The 22,811-nt window shown below is 46.3% G+C and overlaps 2 long non-coding RNA genes across 15 annotated transcripts; both read left to right on the top strand.

Annotated features, from left to right (window-relative positions):
* The first annotated feature begins 1,640 nt into the window (after positions 1-1,640).
* Positions 1,641-19,171, top strand: LOC136358996 (uncharacterized). 14 transcript variants are annotated; one of them, XR_010743200.1, is made up of 6 exons: positions 1,641-1,982; positions 6,310-6,467; positions 11,767-12,014; positions 12,522-12,635; positions 13,549-13,824; positions 17,077-19,171. It is a non-coding gene; the product is annotated as an uncharacterized lncRNA (long non-coding RNA). The 14 variants fall into 14 exon arrangements; XR_010743206.1 differs by lacking the exon at positions 1,641-1,982 and adding an exon at positions 2,027-3,267; XR_010743199.1 differs by lacking the exon at positions 1,641-1,982 and adding an exon at positions 2,027-3,267 and having other exon boundaries at positions 3,579-6,467.
* LOC136358406 (uncharacterized) lies at positions 13,971-15,287 on the top strand. The gene is made up of 2 exons (XR_010743086.1): positions 13,971-14,112; positions 14,159-15,287. It is a non-coding gene; the product is annotated as an uncharacterized lncRNA (long non-coding RNA).
* Positions 19,172-22,811: the final 3,640 nt, after the last annotated feature.

Genomic DNA, 22,811 nt, shown 5'->3' with positions numbered 1-22,811 from the left:
TCAGGCCATTTGAAAGCCGGCTCACTTACTTTGCCTACTTAGACTGCGAGTGTTTTAGGGCAGGGCTGTGTCTTCCTCTACATCTCCTTCTATCTACTACGGCCGCTCAAGCTGATGTGGGGGAACGTGTGCGCCTATCACAGTATCTGGATTATATGGATCAGGCAGGGTCACAGTCACATGGCAGCTAGAGAAGTGCAGGTGGCATTTCTAGTTTCACCTCTCACACAAATATCTTAACTGCAGAAACAGGGTTGGAGCTAAAGTCTCATGGGGGGTGGGAGACCTGAACTTCTTGTCAGTACAACATCGAGGACATCTCCCTGTAAAGTGTACTGCCGCTCAATAAATTAATGTTATATTGCACTTACGTTAAACAACGGCTGCATTGTCTACGTGGAACTCACACAAACAAGCATATCATGGGTTGTTTTGTAAGGCACCTGCAGCCTGGTGTCTGAGCAGTTTGTGTCCCCTGCAATAAGCCTGTGTACCCCTCCCATTCACCCCGTGAGAGAGTGGCTCCCTTAGTGTGTTTTTATTCTTCCCACAGTTCCCTACTGTGTCCTTTAAACACAGACTGGGCAACAGGCAATAGGCTTTGTGGCTGATTCAGAGCAACCTGGATGCTGATGATTACAAAGAAATGTCATTTATAAACTAGCCAAATTCAGACCCTGAGACTTTAACTTTCTGACCTAGTTTGACTAAAACTGGCTAATGGGTTTCACAGTTGTTACAGAAAGATTGGCTGACTGAGAGCAAGGGTCCAAATTGTTCTAAGGAAATTTGATGGGTTTGCCAAAGATAGATGCAGATTTGTAACTAAAAAAATTTTCCTGAAGTGATGAACAGCAACTTAAAGATCACTTCAAGTTGGATTCTATCAGCATTATTTATGAGGCCTGCAATATCAGTATTTCGCTGAAATCTCTCTTCTTAATGTCTCATTGAAAGAGCTTCTCAGTTTCCATTTTAAACCAATAGCCAGGTTCTTGATGCGCCATGGATGTGACCCAAATATACTTCGAGGGCCAGGAAGAAAGATAAGAGGTGGGGAAAAGCAAAAACTAATTGCACATTTTAAACCCTTTAAAAAAGCCTGCTCTTTAGGCTGACGTTGCTCAAAAGATTGCTTCATAATTTTTAAATACTCGGGAGTACATGGAGTTCTTGAGTTTATACTATTAGGGTGCAGTCAAATTGCTGAGATACAGCAAGAAACTCTGCCTTTTTATTATTATTATTCATCTTGGGTTATATGAAAGGATTTTGACTTGTGAAGATAGATAGCTCTCCCCCTTAGCTTGGGCTGGTCTGAGTGACAGAACGCCGTTCTGCCCCGCCACTGACTCGTTGCGCAACACGGCCATGTCCACTGAAGCCCGTCTCGGTTACCCTACGTGGGGTTAATTATACCCACTTATCGCTTAATTGCTCCATCATTATAACTTAACACCTTCCTGCGCCCACACAGCGCGGGAGGGGGAGCGGCGGCGCTGGCCCCGCCCCGCCCCGGCCCCGCCCCGGCCCCGGCCCCGCCCCCGCCGCGGCCCCGCCCCCACCAAGCTAGGCTGCGCCGTGCGAACTGAATGATGTCATGCTCCGGGGCCGCGCGTGACCGCCGGGGCCCGCCCTCGCTGCCCATTGGCCGCCGCCCGTCGCCCGTCAGTTCAGCGACGCGTCCCATTGGCCGGCGCCTCCGCCCCGCCGCCGCCCCTCGGAAAATAATAAACAATCGAGTAAAATGCGGCGCGGGGCGGGGGCTCGGATGGGCTCTGCGCCCCCTCCCCTGGAGCTGCCCCTCGCTCCCGGCGCTGCCTGCAGCCCTGCCGCCAGAAAAGCATTTTCCGAAGGTGCCGTGGCGCTCGCACGAAAATTGCCTTCAGCCAGAGGCTATCGCTGCACTGAGGACCAGGCAAAGCCATCTCTCGGCGTTCCCCGAGCCCCTTGTCTCAAAGCTAAGTTGTGCCAGGCTGCAGGTGCCCTCCAGATGTGGGCTTCGAGGCAGTGCAGATGTGTGCGGGGTGGGAGGGGAAGGGACTGGGTGGGTACGAGTCTGGCAGCCAGGTGTGCCAAATGCCTAGAGGTAGGGCACCGACAGGGAGACCTGGAAGCCACACCTCTGAAACTATGTCAGTGTGTTGGTTGTCTTCACGGGACAAAAAAACGTCCCCGAGGTGCCTGACCTGTCTGCATGGTGCAGTGCCTGATGCATCCTCAATCCTTGCTTCGTTGTGGCGGTGCTTACACAGCAGAGCCCTAAAAAAGCTGCCTCTCACAGCCCTGCTTCCCTCTACCTGCAAACAGGAGTCGCGCTTGTGCAGCAGGGGATTTAATCGGGCATCAGGTGACGAGAATGAGGGCTGCAGGAAAGGATTTACCTTCTCTCAGGCTCGCAGCCTTGCCTCTCCTTTTGAGACCAGGTGCCCAATACGGCCTATTTCACTTCCTCCAAAGAATTAATTATTTTCTCCCGTACGTGGCCTCTGGAGGAAGAGGTCTAAGCACCTCCCTCAAGCTGTCATCCTGTATTTCCAGTGATCAGAGCACTTGTTCAGGAGCTGAAGATGTGGCTCCTGGTCCTTTTCCCAGAACTTTACGTTTTTTTCTCTGACAGATGTTTGATGTAAAGTACATAGAGCACACTTTCAAAAGGGGACTGAAATCCAAGGTTGCTCCCCTCCCTTCCCCACGGCAATGTTATTATTGCTAGGTCATGGCCTCTCCTTGATTGCTCCCGTGAATGCCGAAGCCCCACCCTCTCCTCCAAGCAGCAGTACGGGTTCAACAGGCTGGTTGGAAATGGAGTGCGTGGTAGGCTAGCCTGCCTGCCTGGTAAGATACTCTTCGGGAAGGTCAGAGCGAGACATCTGAACCCCTGTGGGCAGAAGAAGGAGAAAATTACTTCATGTCTCCTGGTTTGCGGGGCACTGCAAGGCATACAAGGGGAAAAGAAATCTCCCCTGGGGAGCTGAGGAAGGCTTCAAAGGGGCTGGTGAAGTGTTAAGCAAAAGCAGTCAGCGGCTTAGCACATGGTGGGGAAGTCGGTAAGCATTTGCAGCTGGTTCTCTCTCCCACCTCGGAGGAACTGGGTAACTGCTGACTCAGGAGCTGCATCAACTCAGAGGAATGGGAAGGGGGTCATGTTTCCCGAGTGCCTGTGCACGCCGCAGAGCGATGGGATAGCGCCGGGCACCTCCTAGCTGCTGTCCCGTCTTGGCAGAGTGATTACAGCAGCGTGCTCTAAGAAGCCACAGCGCATTGGTATGTGTTGGATGTGCTCTGAGCAGGCTGCGCAGCCGGGGCCGTGGGTCTCGTCTTGCAAGGAAACGTGTCGGAGCTACGAATTCCAGCACTGGGTCCAGGGGGAAGACAGGCACAGAGCTGCCCAGCCTGGGGTGGTCGTGGCAGAATATTATGTATCTTGAGATACCGACAGCCTAAAAATAGGATTTCATTGCCTCCAGGATTAGGCATCAGTTGAGCAGGGGATTTTAGGAGGGCAGTTCTGAACTTTAATGCCTCGGTTCTGCCCCGGCCCTGTTCTGGTATTAAAGACTTTACATTCCTTGCAGCTCATGTGGATGTCATTCACACATGCTCAGGGTTGCAGTTACAACAACTGCCCTGCAAACCCCTCCTGTATCTGAAAAGTTGAATTCTTCCATTGGCACACACCCTTGCCTGCCTTGCGAAATCAATTCCTTCAGTTCAGCAGACCAAAACATCAACTGAAGTCATTCAGTGCCAGATTACTTATAGAAAGGCAATGACAGTGAGAGCAAGACCTGATTTTATTGATTTTTCAGTTTATTTTTTGGGGGTACCATTTAGGTGAGCCAATCTAATTGAATACACGCTGATCTGCCAAAGAGCATGCTGCTTCTATATACAGCAGTTACTCATCATAATAGGCATATCTAGTTTAAAATATAGGTAGAGGTATTATAAACCTTGTTTAACCAAAATGGATTTCTTTTTTCCCTTGGAAGTAAACAGGGAAAACTGGGAAGGAACTCTAGCTGAGGTCTGACAGATGTTCAAGTGTGTGAAGCTTAAAGAGGAACGTGTGCTATTCAGTTTGCTCATGGAGCCTTTGTGACCTGTAGTAATGATGACACAAGCTTTTTGGAATAAAAGGAAGAAATTAACTGCCGTGGCTAATTGCACCCTTGCTAGCTTGCTAACCAAGGACACCATTTGACTGTGAAAATTGTTGGTGTACCCAAATCTCTCATCTGGAGAGAATATCCAAAGTGAGAGTGTTCCCATATCTGTGGGTTAGAAGGGCTATTTAAAAAACTTCCTTTAATTGGAAAATTAAACACTATTGCTTTAAAACAGTGGTGCACTGCTTTGAAAAATTAAGATCATATGGAATCATTTATTGCTTTTCAATATGTATTCAGTCTCTGGTGCAATTTTATGTACTTGCTAATGCATAAAGTCTTTTGGAGCAGGAATAAAGCACCACAAAACATGATTTAATGGTATAGGGTCACCAGATCTGTTTCACATTACTGGATGTTTCAGTCTGCTGAAAAGAAGGGCTTGTCCCCAAACCAGTGAAACAACGACTCCAATAAATCTGAAATACTTTGGAAATATAATGCACATATCAACAAAAACTTTCAAAGGATTCAGTGGGGATTTGGCTGCATAAGAGATTAAAATTATGTGAATTTATATTAAGTAACAGGAAAGTTAAAACAAAGTCAGTATTAATAGTACAATGCTTGGTTGCAATTTAAGGCATCTTAATAAATCACGTTCTCAAACAGTACAGGCCTACATAAGCATGTGACTGTAAGAGAAAATAAGAGCAAGTAATCCGGGAGTGCACAAAAGTGCTTTTGTTTGTAGTGCTGTGGTCACTGGAAGTGCCTATTCTCGTCCTTTTTCACAAACACCTCTGGCTTCTTCTTCCAGAAATCCTATCCAAACGTTTTTGTTCTGACTTAGTTAGAGGGCTTTGTGCTTTGGTTCTTTTCATATGACTTGTTCAGGGTTCAGTCTTACAGTGTCTTTCCTCTGGCGAGAGACTGAGGTGGGTCTGATGCCTTTGCTGCTTTCTTTTTCCTTTTGCCTTCGTTTTGCCCCCAGAATGACAAGAATGGAGCAGTCTTTGCTCCTGGGGCCTGGGCATTTCCCTTTCATAGGTTCAGCAGGGATCAACAAGAAGAGGCCGAGTCTGACAAGTAAACCACGCATGGTTTGAGCCACCTGGCAATGAACTCTGCAGGCACAGGAGGCAACCTTTCTGCCTTTATCAAGAACCTGAGAGCAGTATAACTGTCTGGCTAGTTATAATTTAACAGAAACTCCATTTTCATCTCACTGTGCTGATACGCTTTCTTTTAAATGTCATCTGTAGAGTCTCCCAGTGAGTGGGAGCTTCAGTTTTGCTTTGCATTTCTTACAGATACTGACAAAAACCAGTCCACTAGGTTACTGAATAAGAGCCATATTCCTTCTTAGAGGCCTAAGCACACTAAAAAGAGTTTGCAGTAACTTTAATACTTCAATCAAAATGTTTTTCAGTATATATTTGTCATTTATAGCCAGTAGAATAATTGACTGATTCTTTTATTAATTTTGAAATCTTACATTTTCAGCAGCTTTATTAAGCAAGTAAATTAATCTTCAGCTTTCCTGTTGCTTGTTTCCTGAGCTTGTTCATCACGGCTGTGCCTTCCATCATTCTTTGGTAATTGATAGCAGTAATTTCAAATAAGTTCAGATCTTTTGTTCAAAATAAACAGAGTATGTGTGTGTCTTCTGGATCAGCCCCTTAATGTGACCTCTCTTGGCTGCTGAAATTATAGTATCAAAATAAAAATCTTCAGAAAAATGGAGCCAGTTGAATGAATACATAATTAGTATTAAAACCAATACCATGAGGACTAATTGCTGTCTGCAATTAACTTGCACCCAGATCTTACATCTTGGCCAAAATCTTAAATCTTCTTTAAAGTCCTTTCAAACTTTTTCAGGAATAGTTGTCAGTTTAGGCATGTATTCCTACTTTAACTTGTATATATGTTTGTTAAGACTGTTGCTTGTCTGTAGATGGCAACAGCATTACAGTGCTGAAGTAGCCCCCAGCCTGTGAAATCAGGCTGTGATGCTGGTGAGCATTAACTTTGTGAAAGGAGAGAAAAAATATCTTGCCTTTTCTTTTCTGTTTTGGTTTTTTGGGGTTTTTTGTTGGTTGGTTGGTAGGGTGGTTTTTTTTGGTTTTTTGTTTTTTTTTGTTTTTTTTTTTAATGTCTGCAGCAGTGGCATTGGGGACTGTTCTACTTGCAGGAATGTTGGGACTAATCATGTGAGAAAAGATCCTGGAGTGATGAGGCAGCATATTTCCCATGTCTGAGGTCAGGATTTGTTCTGTGAAGCTGAACTTTAAAACAGCCTGAAAATGAGGAACGTGGCACCAGAGAGCAGGGCAGGAAGCATGAAATTATGTAAGATATGATTCTTCTGCATATGAAATACTTTTTTTTTTTTTTTTTTTCTAAAGCTCCAGGTTTGTGATTCAGCATTTTCTGCCACTGAGAGACACAAGAATGGGTAAAATTCTGTAGCAACAAAGAAAAGTCCCTGTTGTTCTAATCCAAGCCTAATAAAATATTAGCCATCAGGTATTTTTGTTCCTTTTTGATGAGCTAGGGTTGAGATTATATTTTTCCAAAATCACTCTCCCCTCAGCCTCCTGATCTGAGAACCTGGAACTGAAGACAAAGTTTTATTTAGGCACACCCTGGGCACCTTTCCTATATATAATCTGTGTGAAGTGCCTCCAGCTTTGTTGGCATTGGATTCCTGGGTGACTACTGTTTCAGCTCTGACAAGCAACTGCAGGACAGGCCTGTGATGAGGAAGCTCCAGGGTGCTGGTGCCCAGTGGATGTTTGGTGCTGGCAGGTTAGAGACCCCCCAGGGCTGAAGCATCAGCTTGGGTGAGGTTGCCAGCCTGGATTTGATCCCAGCTGCATGGTGATGCAAGCCCTAGACACAAGCTCTCCTCTCTGAGCTTATGCAAAAGTGCCTTTACTGCCTTTTTTCCCTTCTTGCCTTTTCACCCTGTGCCCTTTTCCTTGTTGAGATGCATGAGGTTGCATTTGAGGTTTGATGCAACTGCCGGACGCCCCAGCCTGTCGCTGCCTCCCTGGTCTCAGAAACGCTGCTTCCCTGTTTGAAAGGAGTAAATGAGGGAGCCACTTCATCCTTCTCCCTCCTTGGAGACTGGTTGTGTTTTAAGATGGCATTTACCTCTCCTGGTAAAGGAGGTGGCAGTGGTGGGGAGCACTCGCAGCTAGTGGAACTCAGCTGGGTCCATGGGGAGCCTGGTCCCTGGCCCAGTGTTGGCCTCAGGATGTCAGCACATTCCCAGGTATGGGCATGGAAAGTCTGCAGTCACTACGCTTTGATGGCTAAGGGCTTAACAGCCTGTACACAGCCAGTCTGTGCCCGTTGGCTTGCTTATCCTCATGGATGTGGTCTGGGTGTGCCTGGGGCAGTCTGTGCTCAGAGCAGAACCCTGCACAGGGACAGCCTTGCTTTCCAGTGTTGAATTATGTGGGAAAAGGGAGCCAGCCTTGTCATGCTTTCCTTTCACCTGTTGAGATGGCAGCACCAGTGGAGGTGACTGATAGCTCTTTTTTGGTTGCTCCAAATGCCAGACAGAAGGAAGCTGGCTTGTATCTGCCTCAGACTCTGAATAGATTTTTTTTGTTTGTTTGGGTTTATTTTGTTTTGTTTTTTAAGAGTCCTAAGGGACAAGCAAATGGATATGAGCACGTACTGTATTTGTGAGACCAGCACGGGGATGGCCAGCATGTTATAAATTGATGTTGAAAAATGGGTGGTGGAACATTAGAGCCACACAAAATGATTCAGAGCCCAAAGAAAATGCTTTGCAATGGGAGACGTGAAGTACTTTGTCTCTTTAGTTTATCAAAAAAGGCCAAGCAGAGAATTGATTATGATGGTGAAGGATCTTCCTTGGAAGAAAAATACCAGGTACTGAAAGGCTCTTTAATCTAGTAAATTATGGGAATGTGTTTCAGATGAAGTCAGATACATTCATATGAAAATCTGGGCACAGATTTATTGGAATTAAGGTGGTTAATCACCATAACAAGCTGTCAGGGTAGTTGGAACATTTTCCAGATGTGTCCAAGCCAAGAGAGGCCTGTTTCTGAAGGGTGTGCACTTACCACAGTTAAAAGTGTGAGGGACGCTGCAGTCAAGTCTCAGGCAAGGTAAACAGGTGAGGTTTGAAGGACTGTGATGTGTGACAGGCTTGACTAACAGCTCCCAAAGGAGCTGTGAAGATCTAATGGTTCCCATCTGTCCTTAACCTCTGAGAGACTGAGAAAAACAGCGCTTAGCAGAAAGTGGAAGGGAGGAATCAGAATGACAGCCTCATTGCTGGCACACTCCTGTGACCTCTGTTTCTAGAAGGACTGTGTCTTTCACCTGCTTGGGGCTTTACTAACGTTTGCTCTCTTTCCAACACAATAACAACCTTTCTCCAATCCACAAGCTCTCTGTACAGATTGATATCAGCACCTTTCATTTTAGGAGAGCGTGAGTAAAAATTCATGATACTCAGCAACTCGGTGGTAGCTAGGATAAGTAGTTTCCTTTTTTTTTTTTTTTTTTTCCCATTTCCTTGTATTGCCTTTGCCACCATGCTCGGTGTATTTTTCTACATTGATAATCTGTGGTGCATGATGTCTTGAAGGGTGCTTCCTACCTATAATTTGACAAAACAAACCCTGTCTTTCTTGCACAGATTTCACACGGGATAGGTATGTCAGTGATGTGCTGTGTAGATAAGAGCTTGTCAGGAACTTTTTTGATAAAGTACCTTTCATCCAGAAGTACAAATTTGTAGCTGCTGTAGCTATTGACGGAAACACACTAAGGTATCTTGGCAAAATATCTGCAGTCTGTATCTAGAGAAGTGCTCTAATCTAACTTTAAAAATAAGGGTCCTTTTCCAGAAAACCAATTGGTGGTGGAAATCAGGAATTTCTTATCTTCTGCTGCCTTTTCTGGAGTCCCAGTGTTTTCCTGCTTATTCCCCATCTGCCAGGGATAATGCAAGTATTATTCTCTCAAGCCCTAAGACAAGTTCGCTCACTTTTCCTTGTTCCAAAGGGCAATTATATACAAAGTCAGAGCTGTAACAAGGCAAGTGATTTCCACACAGCATCCCTGTCTTCAAATTGGAGAGACATGGATTTGAAAGGTGGACTGTTTGGTTGATAAGGCACTGACTGGATGGATGCAGCCAGAGAGATGTGGTCAAAGACTCTGTCCCTTGAGACTCTGTCTCTTTAGTATCTTTATTATTGACAGTAGGACCAAGTGCACCCTCGGCAAGTTTGCAGATTGGCATAAAGCTGAGTGCTGCAGTTGGCACAACAGAGGGAAGGGATGCCATTTAAAGGAACCTAGACTAACAGCAGAAGTGGGTGCATGAGGACTTCATGAGGTTCAACAAGTGCAAAGTGCTGCTGCTGAGTCAGGGCAATCCCAGGCAGTACAGACTGGAAGAAGAACTAATGGAGATCAGCCCTGTGGAGAAGGACTTTTGGGTTCTCGTGGATGAAAAGCTGGATAGGGGCCAACAGTGTACACTTACAACCCAGAAAGCCAAACACATCCTGGGCTGCATCAAGAGGTGTGGCCAGCAGGTCAAGGGAGGTGATTCTGCCCCTTTACTCTGCTCTCTGAATCCTCCCCTGGAGTGCTGCATCCAGCTCTGGGGTTCCCAGCACAAGAAAGATGTGAACCTGTTAGAGTGAGTCCAGAGGAGGTCACGAAGATGGTCAGAGGGATGAAGCACCTCTCCTGCCCAGACAGGCTGAGTGAGCTGGGGTTGCTCTTCTCTTGATGGAGAAGAGAAGGCTACAGGAGGACCTCATTGCAGCCTTCCAGTAATTAAAGTGGCTTATAAAAATGAGGGAGAGAGGCTTTTTTATGTAATGATAAGACAAGGAGGAACACTTATGAGCTTAAAGAGGATAGGTATAGATTAGATGTTAGGGAGAAATTCTTTACTGTGAGGGTGGTGAGACACTGGAACAAATTGCTCAAGAAGCTGTGGATGGCCCATCCCTGGAAGTGTTCAAGGTCAGGCTGGATGGAGCTTGAAGCAGCCTGATACAATGGAAGTTATCCCTTGCCCTGGCAGGGGGGTAGGAACTAGATGATCTTTAAGGTCCCTTCCAACCCAAATCATTCTATGATGATTCTATTGTATGAAATGAAGGGGTGGAGTTGTCATGCAGTTGTTGTCAGTACCCACAAACCATTAACCTGGTTCATAGACTCTCTAGAACAGGGAAGTTAGAGGTAGAGCAGGGTTTTGAACTGACATTTCCAAATAGTGAGAGTCCTGACCTTATTTTTATGTGGGGGGAAAAAACCCCTTTGAAGAATAAGAAATGTTGGCAGGGGGGAGGGGGGAGAGTCATTTCCCTGAGAGTTTGTTTCAGATTTGGGGTTTTTTTGGAGGACATACAAGTAGTTTTCCAGCCAGTTTTCGTGAAACCCCCATATCTCTGGAAAGTAGTAGAAGTATCTGCATGAGTGAATTGCTCCAGCACAGGAAAGTACAGAGGATGTAAGAAGAATAAGGCTTTGGCTGGAGAGATGGAAGTGGTGAAGTGCTGCAGCCACTGGTAAGCTTTTCTGCAAAGACTGCAGTTGTAAACAGACCAAGCAGGATCTCACCCACACTTTAAGAAACATTTCGTTTAGAACTTAAGAACTGAACTCAACCCATGAGTCTAAAACTTCTTTAAACTCTGGATAAATGTTGACTTTAACCTACCCTGTAGCTTGGATCCATTTGTTTAGTCATTGGCCAGATGAAGGTTATTCTTTGTCTCAGAGAAAAGATCCACCTTTGCTCTCTGTCTCAGATTAGCTTACTGTTGTCCCCACAGTTCATCTGCTTTTACATGCATATCCTGCTGCTAGATGTGGATAAAATAAGCAGATAGTTCTTTTACTGTCTTTCCTTTCAGCTTGTCGATGCAGGATTCGGTCATATGCGTGGTAATGTATAACTGAAGGATGCTGGCTCTGCCCAGCTGGCTTAGACCTCCCCTTTAAGCCTGTACTCAAAAACACCTACCTATTCTGAGCAGCATAGGAAGCTCTCCAGGGCCCAGAATGTGAAAATTAATCAATTCTTGTAGAAATGTTTCTGCAATGCTGTGGAATCCAGCCAAGAGAAATGATGAATGTGAAAACTGTTTTCTAGGACATCCAGTTTCATTTAATTTTGTCATGCCCATAGAACTTTTCAGCAAATGTCTGTATCCTTCCATCCTGTATCCTTTTGTGATGTGGTTACCCTGGCAATCCAGCTGACTTTCCAGAAAAGCCAGCTCCTCCAAGGGTCATCAACTTGCTACATTAAAGGCCTTCAGTAGGCTTCAGCATCCATTGATGGCAGTTCTTTCATGGGCTTGGACTGATATGGGAAGAGATGTGCAGAGCAGGTTATGCTCTAGCATGCCTGATGGGAGCTGATTTTTTTTCCTTGTTTCTTCTTCACTCTACATGAACCAATAATCTTGAAACAGTGAGGTAATTTTTCTGCATATCATCAGACTTCGTTGCAGCAGATTCTCTGTAGGGGCAAAGTTTTCCAGGAGAGGTATTTTCTTATGTACCTCCCTTCAATGTGTTTGTCCAATAGTATGACTTTAAAAAATCTCAATATAATTTCTTCCTTTAGGCGAGCCACAAAGGACCAATGTTTAACAAGTTCATCTATATTTTCCACTTGAATTTAGCATTTTTTAAACAATTGAGGATTAAGAAATAGAGTCTAAAAGGTACCGAAGTATGCAAGAACACTGAGCATTGAAATGCCTGACTCCCTGAGTGCCACGTGGTATGCTTGCACTTTGTGAGGGGAAAGTTTGGTGCCTCAGAAGAACAGAACCTGAATGCACAAGGAGCTGCTTGCACCAATCAACAGAGGTATGAGTCTAGAAGGGGGAATCACATGGAGAAGACCAAGCAGACAAGAGCTGCTCTCATGACAAAAACAAACAAAATAATTTTAAAAACCCAAAACCAAACAACAACCTATGAAACGTTAAGCAGAGGTTGAGCCACCCCCTCTAGTACCTTCTAGTTTCTTTGCTTATGTTTTTGGGGAGGATACAGTCTGTACATTCTCCTAGGATGTTGTCAGTAAATAGGATTTCTGCAAGCTGAACACTCTGGGAGGAGGAGAAGTGGAGACACTGATGATGGAGTGGCAGAATAGCAGGACTAGGGAGCTTCTTGAAACTCTTAACCATAGTAAGCCCAAGCAAGGACCATCTTTTTTTATAAAGGCACAGTCATGGGGGTATTTTTGAGGAGCCTGTCGTAAGCCAAACCCTACAAGTGCTCTGGATTACAGAGCACTGAAGTTTCAGGCTTGTTTAAAAGCCAGACTCCTCTGAGTCTGTTCCCGATACTGTGATTTTTTGAGAACAGGATCCCAGCAGAAGACAACCACAATAGAGAGATTTCTTCAGTGAGATACTGAGAGCAACTCGTCAACATAGCTGCCCTTAAATGGGGAGAATTCACAGCTGCACCTTTAGTTGTGTGAGTCACCCTTTCTTTTAAGACCACCTGTACGTGCAACGAGCATCCCAGAATTATTTCAGTCCCAGGAACAGGTGGCACTACCAGATCCACTTGACAAAAAGTCCCCACATGCAGTGGCAGCAATGACCCCCACCAAGAACTTCTGCATCCCAGGGTGGAGACAGCCTTCCATCACCACCAAACGTATGCTAAAAATGATGGGCTGGAGACGGGGATCCACCTGGATCTTTGTCACAATGTAGCCATGCAGAAGCTATCCAAAGGCTTTTCGGGGCTCTGCCTGTGGCTTTACTCAGGAGCACACAAGCCCTGTACCCTGCACCGAAGGATCCTGCTGGTGCTGTGACTGGGAGGACTGAGCTTGAGCCATTGCAAGGCAGCATCTGGCCATGGGGAGAAGGCTGGGATAGGATCAGGCAACATGAAAGGGGTCACAGCACCAAGAAAGTTGAAGAAGTTTAGACAGTACTCTCAGGCACGTGGTGTGACTCTTGGGGATGGTCCTGTGCAGGCCCAGGAGCTGGACTCAATGATCCTTGTGGGTCCCTTCCAACTTAGATTATTCTGTGATATAAGGCAGCCCCAGTTTCAAGGAAGCCATTGCTTCCCAAAATCAAGTTATAATGGACTGTGTATAATGGTTGTGTATTAAAACCATAAAGCTGTTTAAAAACATAAACGTGGTGGGTCATCCCTGTCCTGTGGAAGGCTCTGCTGCCCACCTGCCCCACACTTCCCTGCCCAGCAGCCACCCTGCCGCTCCCCAGGACCCCTCTGCCCCCATTTTTGTGTCCCCCGGCCTGACCTGGGACACAGGAGTGTACCTCATGCTGGGGAGGGTTGATGCCTCCCTTGTTTCTTGTTTTCTTTATATATATATTTGTTTGTTTGTTTTTTCTTTTTTCCCCAGCACTTCACAGAATTTTTCAGGTTGGAGGGGCCTTCTGAACTCACCCAGTCTGAACCCTCCGCCAAAGCAGGTGACACAGGAGCAGGTTTTGGAGTCTCTGCAGAGAAGGACACTCCACAACCTCCACGGACAGCCTATTCCAGTAACATATAGTTCTGCCTCATGTTGAGGTGGAACTTACTGTGTTTTAGTTCATGTCCATTGCTCCTCATCCTGTCGCTGGGCAGCACCGAAAGTAGTCTGGCAGCATCCTCTTGGCTCCTGCCTTTGAGACAGGTATATGTGCATTAATCCCTTCTCAGTCTTCTCCACACTAAACTTCGCGAAAGGGCTCTCGGCTCAGGCAGTACGGTGCCTTCGCTCGGCGTTGTTCCGAGCCGGGCGGTGGCGGCCCGGGCTGTGTTTCGCCGTGTCGCTGCCGGGCCGCCCGGCCGCGGAGCGCGGCCGCCATCTTGTGGGCTGCTCCCGCCTTGCAGGCCGCCCTCAGCCCGGCCGCGCTCGGGGCTTCAGCGGGAGCTCTCCGGAGCGGAGGTAGAGTATGGAGGATAACTGCGCCTGGAACGGGTTGCCCAGAGAACTTGCGGATGTCTCATCCCTGGCGGTGTTCAAGGCCAGGCTGGGTGGGGCTCTAAACAACCTGGCCTAGTGGAAGGAGTCCCTGCCTTGGGCAGGGGGTGGGAACTTTTAGGTCCCTTCTATCCTAAGCTATTCTATGATTCTGATTCTGTGATTTTGCAAATAATGGGAGGAGGAAGCCGACAGCCGTGTCCTAATGCAGGCATTCCCGTTATCCCTGGGAAGTGGCTGATTGCAGAGTGGATGTGTTTCCAGAGCCCTAGCAGATCCAAGTCTTGTGGGGAACTTGGGGTGTCTGGATGATGACTCAAATCTTTAAGACAGGTATCCCCACAAATCCTCACTAGCCTAGGATTTCATAGCTCCAGCCTGCTAATTTTTTACCATCAAGAGAGGCCGGCACCTGCAGATTCTGGAGAAGACAAGCAAAGAACAGGGAATGTGTTTTGACTGGAAGTGCCCCTGAATTGCAGAAACAGTGAGCATGGTTGATGAGAAGTTGTCTCTTGGCACTACTAAAACGGCCAGCTGAAGAGAAAGTGATGCAAGTGCATCCACACTCCTCTAGGAAAGGTTGAGGAACAAAATTTTTCCTTCCCTGAGGCAAGAGAAGAGATCCCAACATAGAGTGAAGCCAGAGATGATGGTGTATGATGCGCCTGACTACAGAAGCATTCCTATAGAACTAAGGGTTAGCTTTCCCTTCTCACTCAGTCATAATTTACTTTTTATCCTGCTGTAGCCTGGACTGTGTTTTGCCTGGATAATGGAACAGTGGTGCCTCAATTCACTTAGAATACAGCATTGAACTTGTCTGTTTGTCACTGATGGTAGATGCACCAAATGTAGAGGAGAGGGACCCACAAATCCTGACAACTTCCCTAACATCTCCATTCAACAGGAGCATCTCAGCCCAAGTGAAATAGTAAAATCTCCCCAGAACTTGTAGCACAGCTCTGTACACGTCCTCACCCCACCGTGCAAGGAGGGATCCTTCCTTCCACAGGAGAGCTGTGAAGTTAATAGGAAGATGAGGGCTTGTGTCTGTTTTAAGCCAAGAAATGGGAAGCTCTGCTGAAACTTGCTTTGCCCTGCTTTTACCCTCTGCTTACCCTGTTAATATGCAAAAAATATTTAGTCATCTTTCTTTTTGAAAGACAGGAGGTACTATCTCAGGGGGGTTTCCCTCACCCGAGATTTAGGTGGTTTAAAGTCCTTGGCCCTCTAAAAGCCCCGAGTCACGTCGGTATAAAAAAGCAGAGTCCTCAAGGTCTGTTTTCAGGTTTCTCGTGGTGTTTATTATTCGATATCTCAGAATTTTCTCTGCTCCCAGCCGAGGTCTGGACAGCAGCTGGGACACGAGGTGACTGACTGCCTCAGGGGATGTCCCCTAACATTTATACAGATAACTACATGTAGGTTATTTGCTATTTTGTACCAATGCCCAGTGCCCACACTAAAAGTGTCATTTCTACTTTACTCCAATCCACTCTAACTACTTTGTGCCATCACCACCCCAAAAGATGGAGGACGAGGAAGAAGAAGTATATGAGGTACCACCCAAATTCCGCCATCTTGTCCCCATTTACTTCTATTCTATAAATTCTAAAACTACTGAATTCTGTGTCGTCTACTGTACTAAACTACTATTTTCACATCCCAGTGGTTTGTAATTCCTTTTGCAATGTTGGAAGCTTTTGCCATGGATTAAAATCAAACCCGGTGTTTTCCTGGGCTCTGTGCCAAGGTCTCCGAGCCCCCTGGACCGGCTCCACACCCCCGTGTCCAGGGCTCAAATTCCCTTGCTCGCGTCCCAAGCCATCCAAGGGGATGTCCTGGACTCCAACAGTATTAGAGTCCAGCTTCTCTTTTGTAGGGAATTCATCTTCCACCATAATCAAATACTTAAGTACATTGGATGATTTTGACCCAAAGGCTGAGGCTTCTGAAGCTCATTTCTTATTTGGAACATAGGCAGGAGCTTGTGGCATTCATGGCTCAATGGCTTCAGCGCTAAATGAGCTGGCAAAGGTGTTCCCAGCCCAGAAAGTTTTCCTATTTCCAGCTGTAGCAGTTGAGCAGAGAACCAGGTCACAGGATCACAGAATATGCAGAGTTGGAAGGATCTCTCAGGATCCTCCAAGTCCAACTCCTGGCCCTGCACAGCACCACTCCAAGAATCACACCTTGCATCTGAGAGCATTGTGCAAATGCTTTTTGAACTCTCTCAGGCTTCCCTGCGGAGCCTGTGCCAGTGCCCAGCCACCCTCTGGGTGAAGAACCTTTTCCTAATACCCAACCCAACACTCCCCTGACACAACTTCAACCTATTCCCTCTCTGGGTCCTGTCACTGGTCTCCACAGAGAAGAGATCAGTGTCTGCCCTTCCTCTTCCTCTTTCCAGAGCACTGCTTTCCAGCCTCTCATTTCCCAGTCTGTCCATTGATCCAGGGTTGCCCCATCCCAGATGCAGAATCTGGCACTTTCCCTCGTTGAACTTCATATGGTTGGTGATTGCCCAGTCCTCTAATTTGTCAGGGTCTCTCTGCTGGGCCTCCCTGCCCTTGAGGGCTTCAAAAGCTCCTCCCAATTTAGTATCATTGGCAACTTACCCAAGATCCCTTCAGATTCTGCATCCAGGTCATTTATGAAGATGTTGAAGAGCGTAGGGCCTAAGATGAAGCCCTGTGGAACCCCAGTAGTCGGGTCACCAGTCTGATGTCACCCCATTCCCTCTACCCTTTTGTGCCTGAGTGGTGAGCCAGTTGCTCATTCATGGCATGATGTCTTTATCCAGCTGTATGCCTGGCATTTTGTCCAGAAGGATACTGTGAGAGAGTATTGAAAGTTTTACTAAAATTCAAAAAAATTACATCAACTGGCTTCCCTTGATCAGCTAAGTGGGTTGCCTTGTTGTAAAATGAAGTTTGACAAGCAGGACCTTCCTCTCAGGAGGCCATGCTGGCTGTGACTGATGAACGGTGGTTTCCTGGTTGGTCCTGCTCTCCTTGCAAACCTTGTTCCTCTTCCACACCAAGTCACTTATAACACTTCACTTCTGATTCATCATTGCTGCCTCATTTTGGAAAACTGAAATAAATGCTGGACCAAACCAGGGAGAACTGCAGGACTGCCTGAATGCTGTGCTGTAGAGGTGGGTGGTTAAACAGCAGGCAGCTGGCTGTCAAGCCTGTGAGTGTGACAGAAGGAAGAGTTGAGGTGGAGGAGTGGGATGGAGGGTGCCCAAGCAGCACCATACAGCCCACCAAGGGCAAGCAAAGCAATAGAAGGCAGTCCCTGTTCAAAGAGGGAACAATAGTTAGTCTGAACAGGAAAAGGGAATCTGGCAAGGACAAGGGCACAGTTTTGCAATGGTACAGGGGACCCCTGGAAAGACCGTGAAATGAGAACAATCAATTAACAAGCTGCTGTGGCTTCAGAAAAGCCATTATAGACATACTGGTGTAATGAGCACATCTGATGCACAGAAGCTATTTAACCTTCAGCCTCTTGCCTTGTAAAGCACCTCTGGGGCAGTGGGTAAAGCTGTTAATTATTAAGGTCAACCCTAGCAGACAGAGGTGTCCTCAAGTATGGGTTGCTGTGATACACTCAGACAATTTCTCCATTATGTCAATAACTAATTTCCTGAATTGTTCAAGAATTGATAGATTAGCATCCATTAACCAAGTCTTAACTCATGGCTATGGGAGCAGTTACAGGCCACAAGGACTGCAGAACCCATTTGTAACTCCTTGAGCACATGTAATATATATACATAGACAGTACTGCAGCAGCTTGGTGTTAGTAAAACAACCAATGTATGTAAAAAGGCTGGGCAGGCGGTGACAGGCACTGGCTTGAGCAGATGTCTGGATGTTTATCCTCAAGTGCTCTGAGAGCGGAGGATGAAGCCACCCCGACTTTTAAAGAACTGTGTATTGAGGAAGTGTAAATTAACAGAATCACAACCAAAACAAAATACCCATTACATTCACTACCAAAAGGGCTTTTTTCTTTTTTCTGAAAAAAAAAAAAAAAAAAATCCATACAGGAAACATTTCCTGGATTTGATAAGTGTGCCATTTTACATTGTTCACCCTTATGCTGCAAGACAAATCTCATTGCCTTTATTTATGCAGGCCATATAATTTTGTGTACCGAAATGCAAACGTTTTTTTTCCTATCACAGCCTATGAAGAACCTTTGGAAACTGGAATAGAGATAGGTAAGAAATTCCATTGCTTCACAAAGTGCTTTTATTGTTTTGCCACAAAGCCAAGAGTGACTGGAGAAGCAGCTATCCGAAGTAGAGCTGTTGTGAAGGGACACAGTGAGGGGGCACAGCACTGGATCTGCCTGAGCCTGGCACAGCGGCTGCACTCAGCTTGTGGAGGAGTGTTGCAGAGTTTCTTGGAGAGTGAGGACATGATTTGTATTTCAGTCGAGGGTGAGCTACCCAGCCTGGGCCTTAATCTGCAAGCCTGTGGGCCCCTGGGGCCTACCAGGCCTGTAGACCTCTGTGGCACAGTGGAAATTTCATGTTAAGGTGTCACAGGGAATAGTGGGCTTTTGGGTATAGTGTTGTGGCATGAACAGTTCAGCCATCTTAAGAATAAGATAAATAGTGTTTGTTTGCATTCTTTGTATGGCCTGTCATGGTAAACTCTACTGAGAATCTATATAACCCACTGTCTGAGAGAGAATAAACGGAGAACGTCATGGTAGCTACATTGGTTCGATGTGTCATTTTTGCTCTCTGACCTCCTATTATTTAGAGTCTCAGCTACAGAGGAGGAGGGAAATGGCACCTGTGTCTGCACTTACCTGCCTGAGACTCTTCTGGCTGACTGCCTGGAGTTTAACCAAAGGAGGCTGAGGAGAGACAGGAAAGAGAAGGAAATGAAACTATGATGGTGATAAAGCCTACTGATACCAGCATTCCTTTAGGGAATCAGTGGGGAGCGAGACACTGGAATAACTGCTGCCAACCTGCTGCCAGAAGGGTGACAAGTTGTTTTACCAAGGCCAGCAATGAACACAAAAAGGTATTAAACCTTCCCCCAGCACAGGTGAAGGGGCTGGGGCTACGGAAAAGGAGGTCAGAGCAGTTCTTAAGAAGAAATGTTACTGGACTTGCAGCTGCACGTGGGTGTCCCACCAAAGCTGGGGATGATGGACTGTGGGAGAGGATTTCAGGGGCTTGTCTAAGCTGCTGAAAAGATGGAGAAGGGGAAGTCCCAAGCATCAACACCTCCCTCAGGTTTAGGCTTGTCTCCTGGTTTATGGCAGGCTTTTGGCTGTACTGCCAGCGGTTCTGCCCCAAAGGGAGAGTTTCAGCTGTCCAATGCAATTTGGAGGGAAAGGGATTGGCAGGCAATGTTCAAGGACAGCAATCCTGTTCAAATGCTAACACAGGCAGTAGGGTGGGCGAGACAGGCAGGGGGTGCCAGCCCAGTCACAGGGCAGTGAACAGGGCAGCAGCCCTCATCTCCTGGGCTTGTGCCCTAGAAGAAATGTTAGATCTGGAGTGGGTAGGGGCACTGCTCCCTTACCTGGAATGGTGTGTGGCTTTTTTTCCCCCCCAGACATCCTTTACTGGACCACCTTTCCCAACATACCTCATCTCACTTGTATTCCTTAGGCTGCCGTGGCCGCAGCATCACTGCTGCAGCATCACTGCAGTACCTGTGTGCAAGGGGCAGGTGGCCGTGGGAGAGGCCACAGGGGGAGAGCAAGCCCAGGTGCACCACAGGCTGGAGCTGTCTGCCCACCAAAACTGTGACTGAAATTTAATTTGCCTGGTGCATTCCATGGACATTTTAATCTGCATTTCCTACAATCTACTTGGCAAAGAGACTCGATTGGCAGCTGCCTGACTGAATGGGCTTTGCACCCAGTCTAACCTTCTCCATTTGTAATTTCCAGTGCTGGAAAACCTCTCTGTCTCACTTTCAGAAGTTTCTATAGCAATCACAGCCATCTTGGTGAAGCACTGGAAACGGCAGCCCATTCAGATTGTAATATTGCTGGACAGTAATTGCTCTTCTCTCCACTGGCTTCTGAAATGTTACTTTTTGGGAGATATCAACTGCAACTGGAGGAGACTGGTCCTCTGCCTGTGTTTCCAACCAGCTTTTCTCCCCCTGCCCCCTGAGTAACTTTATTAGCTGTTTACAGTGTGTGAACCTCGATTAGCAGGGAAGTGTTGCTGGGCAACATCATACCTCAGCTACAGGAAGGACTTGACATGAGTGATGCTCTTAACAGGCCTGCAGGAACAGACCTCACCACCCAACACATCGTGTTGTGACCTGAACATTATCCATCACTGCATGAAGAAAAAGCTACACAAGTGTGTTTGCCTTTGCTAATTGTAAAAGAACAGAGCACTCAGAGCTTTTTTTTTTTTCCATGTCGGTGAGCTTACTTTCTCTGGTTCGGTTGACTTCAGCTTAAACAATCACTTGATCTTTTGTTCCATGCTTCATTTTTCAGTGGCTGTGATTGCTCTTAATTACTGTGACACTGAAGAACCATGTACTAAAAATACATTAAGTAACTTCTTGCAGTGAGAGAATGTGGTAGAATTATCCCACAGCTTGTGAAGAAACCAGTTAACCATTTTTTAGGCTCTTGTAATAATCTTCCTCTATACTTTTATGGCTACTGTTCCCTGCTGGAAAAATTAGCTTAAAGCTGAGTAAGGGGAATTGTGGATAAGTGTTTGCAATTTGGCTTTGGACTGACATAGCGTGGTTGCACTCAGAGAATTTGAAGTCTTTGCACTGGCAGCAGTACTCAAATCTGGGAATACAGGATTCACATTGGAAAAGAGTGGATTTTTATAACAATTTAAATGAACAATTTCAGCTAGAGAGTGGATTAACAGAGCCAACTAAACCCTTCACCCTGACAAAGAACTGGCGGGAGGACTATAGAAACACATCCAAAATTTTACCACCATGAATGCAGAGTACTAGGTCAGTGAGAAGCATTTCTGTATTTTAATGGCTCTCTTAGAAATCAATTCAATTTTAAACAAAAGTTGTTTTACAAATATGTGGAGCATGCAGAAGGCTGGAGAGGGAGCAAGTGGCCTGCATCCTCCATCTGCTCAGTCCTCCCTCTCCTCTTGCACTAGGAACTGCTACTGCAAAGTCTCCCTTCTGGGCAGACACAGAGGCAAAAGCAGGCAGTGCCCCAAACCCAAGGGTCAGAAATGTCTCCTATTCTGCAGGTGCATGGCTGCACTCCCGGACCCCACACCCTGTATTTCATGTGTGCCAGAGCTCCTGAGGCCCAAAGCCAAGCAGCAGGAAACTCTAAGCCCAGGGGTCTTGGAGAAGCTGAGACACAAAAACCTGTGCTTCTCCATCATGAGGAGGTTACGGAACAAGAGAATATTAAGTATCCCAGGATGAGGAGCGCTCTTCACTGACAAGAGATGGACACCTTGGGGATTGCTCGTCTCTGAGAGGAAATGGATCAGGGCAACACAAGAGAAGCATCCACTGGACAAAGCTGCAAAGATTGGCAAAACCTGCTCTTGAAAAATTTCAGAAGAGGCAGCAAAGCTAAGAGACGTGTTTTTGAGCAGAATTTCTAATTAAACCCTGACAGCTTACTGCTGCAGGATGTTTGAAGGAAAAACGGGATCTTAAATTGATCTGGAGAAGGGTCCAGTGTTTCCATGAGTGACAAGTCATGCAGCCATTATTGAGGGTGAAGCCTCTTCCTTCACAATCCTGTATGAATCTGTAATGGGAGAGTAAGACATCTCATTCTGGATGCTCTGCTCAAACACTGGATACCACAATGCTGCAAGCAAGATACTGGAGCAAGTTGGTTGCTTGACTGTCAGTATTACAATATCCCTCCTCAAGAAATAGGAAAATATAATGTTAGCAGTAAAAGGTATAGAAATAGGCCCAAAGTTTAATGGCTACCTAAAAATTTTACACCCCTGACTTCTCAAGTCTGAACTGTGAAACACTGCTTACTGTTTGCCAGCAAAGAACTGCCTGTCTCTCCATGGCATCCATGGAGAGGTCCCGTGCTGCAGCACTGCTCTCCCATTCTCAGTGCTCAGAAGTGCTCCTTCAGGGCACTTGCACTGGGGAGCTGCAGTGATCCTCAGACTCTCCCAGCCTTTCAGTGTGGGGTTTTTTTGCCAGCCTACATGTTGACTGCTTCCCTGGGCAATTTTCCAAGCTGTGCAAAATCTGTAACAACTAACCACGGAACTAATTGGCTGACAGCAAAAGCGCATCTTGAACAGAAAGAATCCCAAATTACGGAGAGGGGGAAAAGCACTTTAATTGTGGTTTGCATACAGATATTTTGTCTCACCCTCAAGTTGTTGGAGCAAGGAGCCTAAGAGGTGGGAAAAAGAGTTCCAAACCCAAAAATTAGGGCTGCTGGCAGCAGTAACAGAAGCAGACAAGTCTAAACTACTTCTGGAGGAGGACCTTTCTGACAAGCCCTGGATATTCCAACCCAAAAACTGAACCACGTGTAAGGCAATGGCCACAGCTCATACAGGCAACCAAGTGCCCAGAAACTGGCAGTGCTACCAGTCCAGGTTTGCCCTTTGGACACAGAGGTTCAAGAAAAAACAATGACACTAAGTCATGAAGATCAAAGGGCTAGAGCACCTCTCCTGTGAAGACAGGCTGAGAGAGGTG

Source organism: Sylvia atricapilla, chromosome 3 (assembly GCF_009819655.1).
Source record: "Sylvia atricapilla isolate bSylAtr1 chromosome 3, bSylAtr1.pri, whole genome shotgun sequence".
Lineage (NCBI taxonomy): Eukaryota > Metazoa > Chordata > Aves > Passeriformes > Sylviidae > Sylvia > Sylvia atricapilla.
Note: the sequence above shows the minus strand (reverse complement) of the source record. Positions and strands in the feature narration are given on the sequence as shown.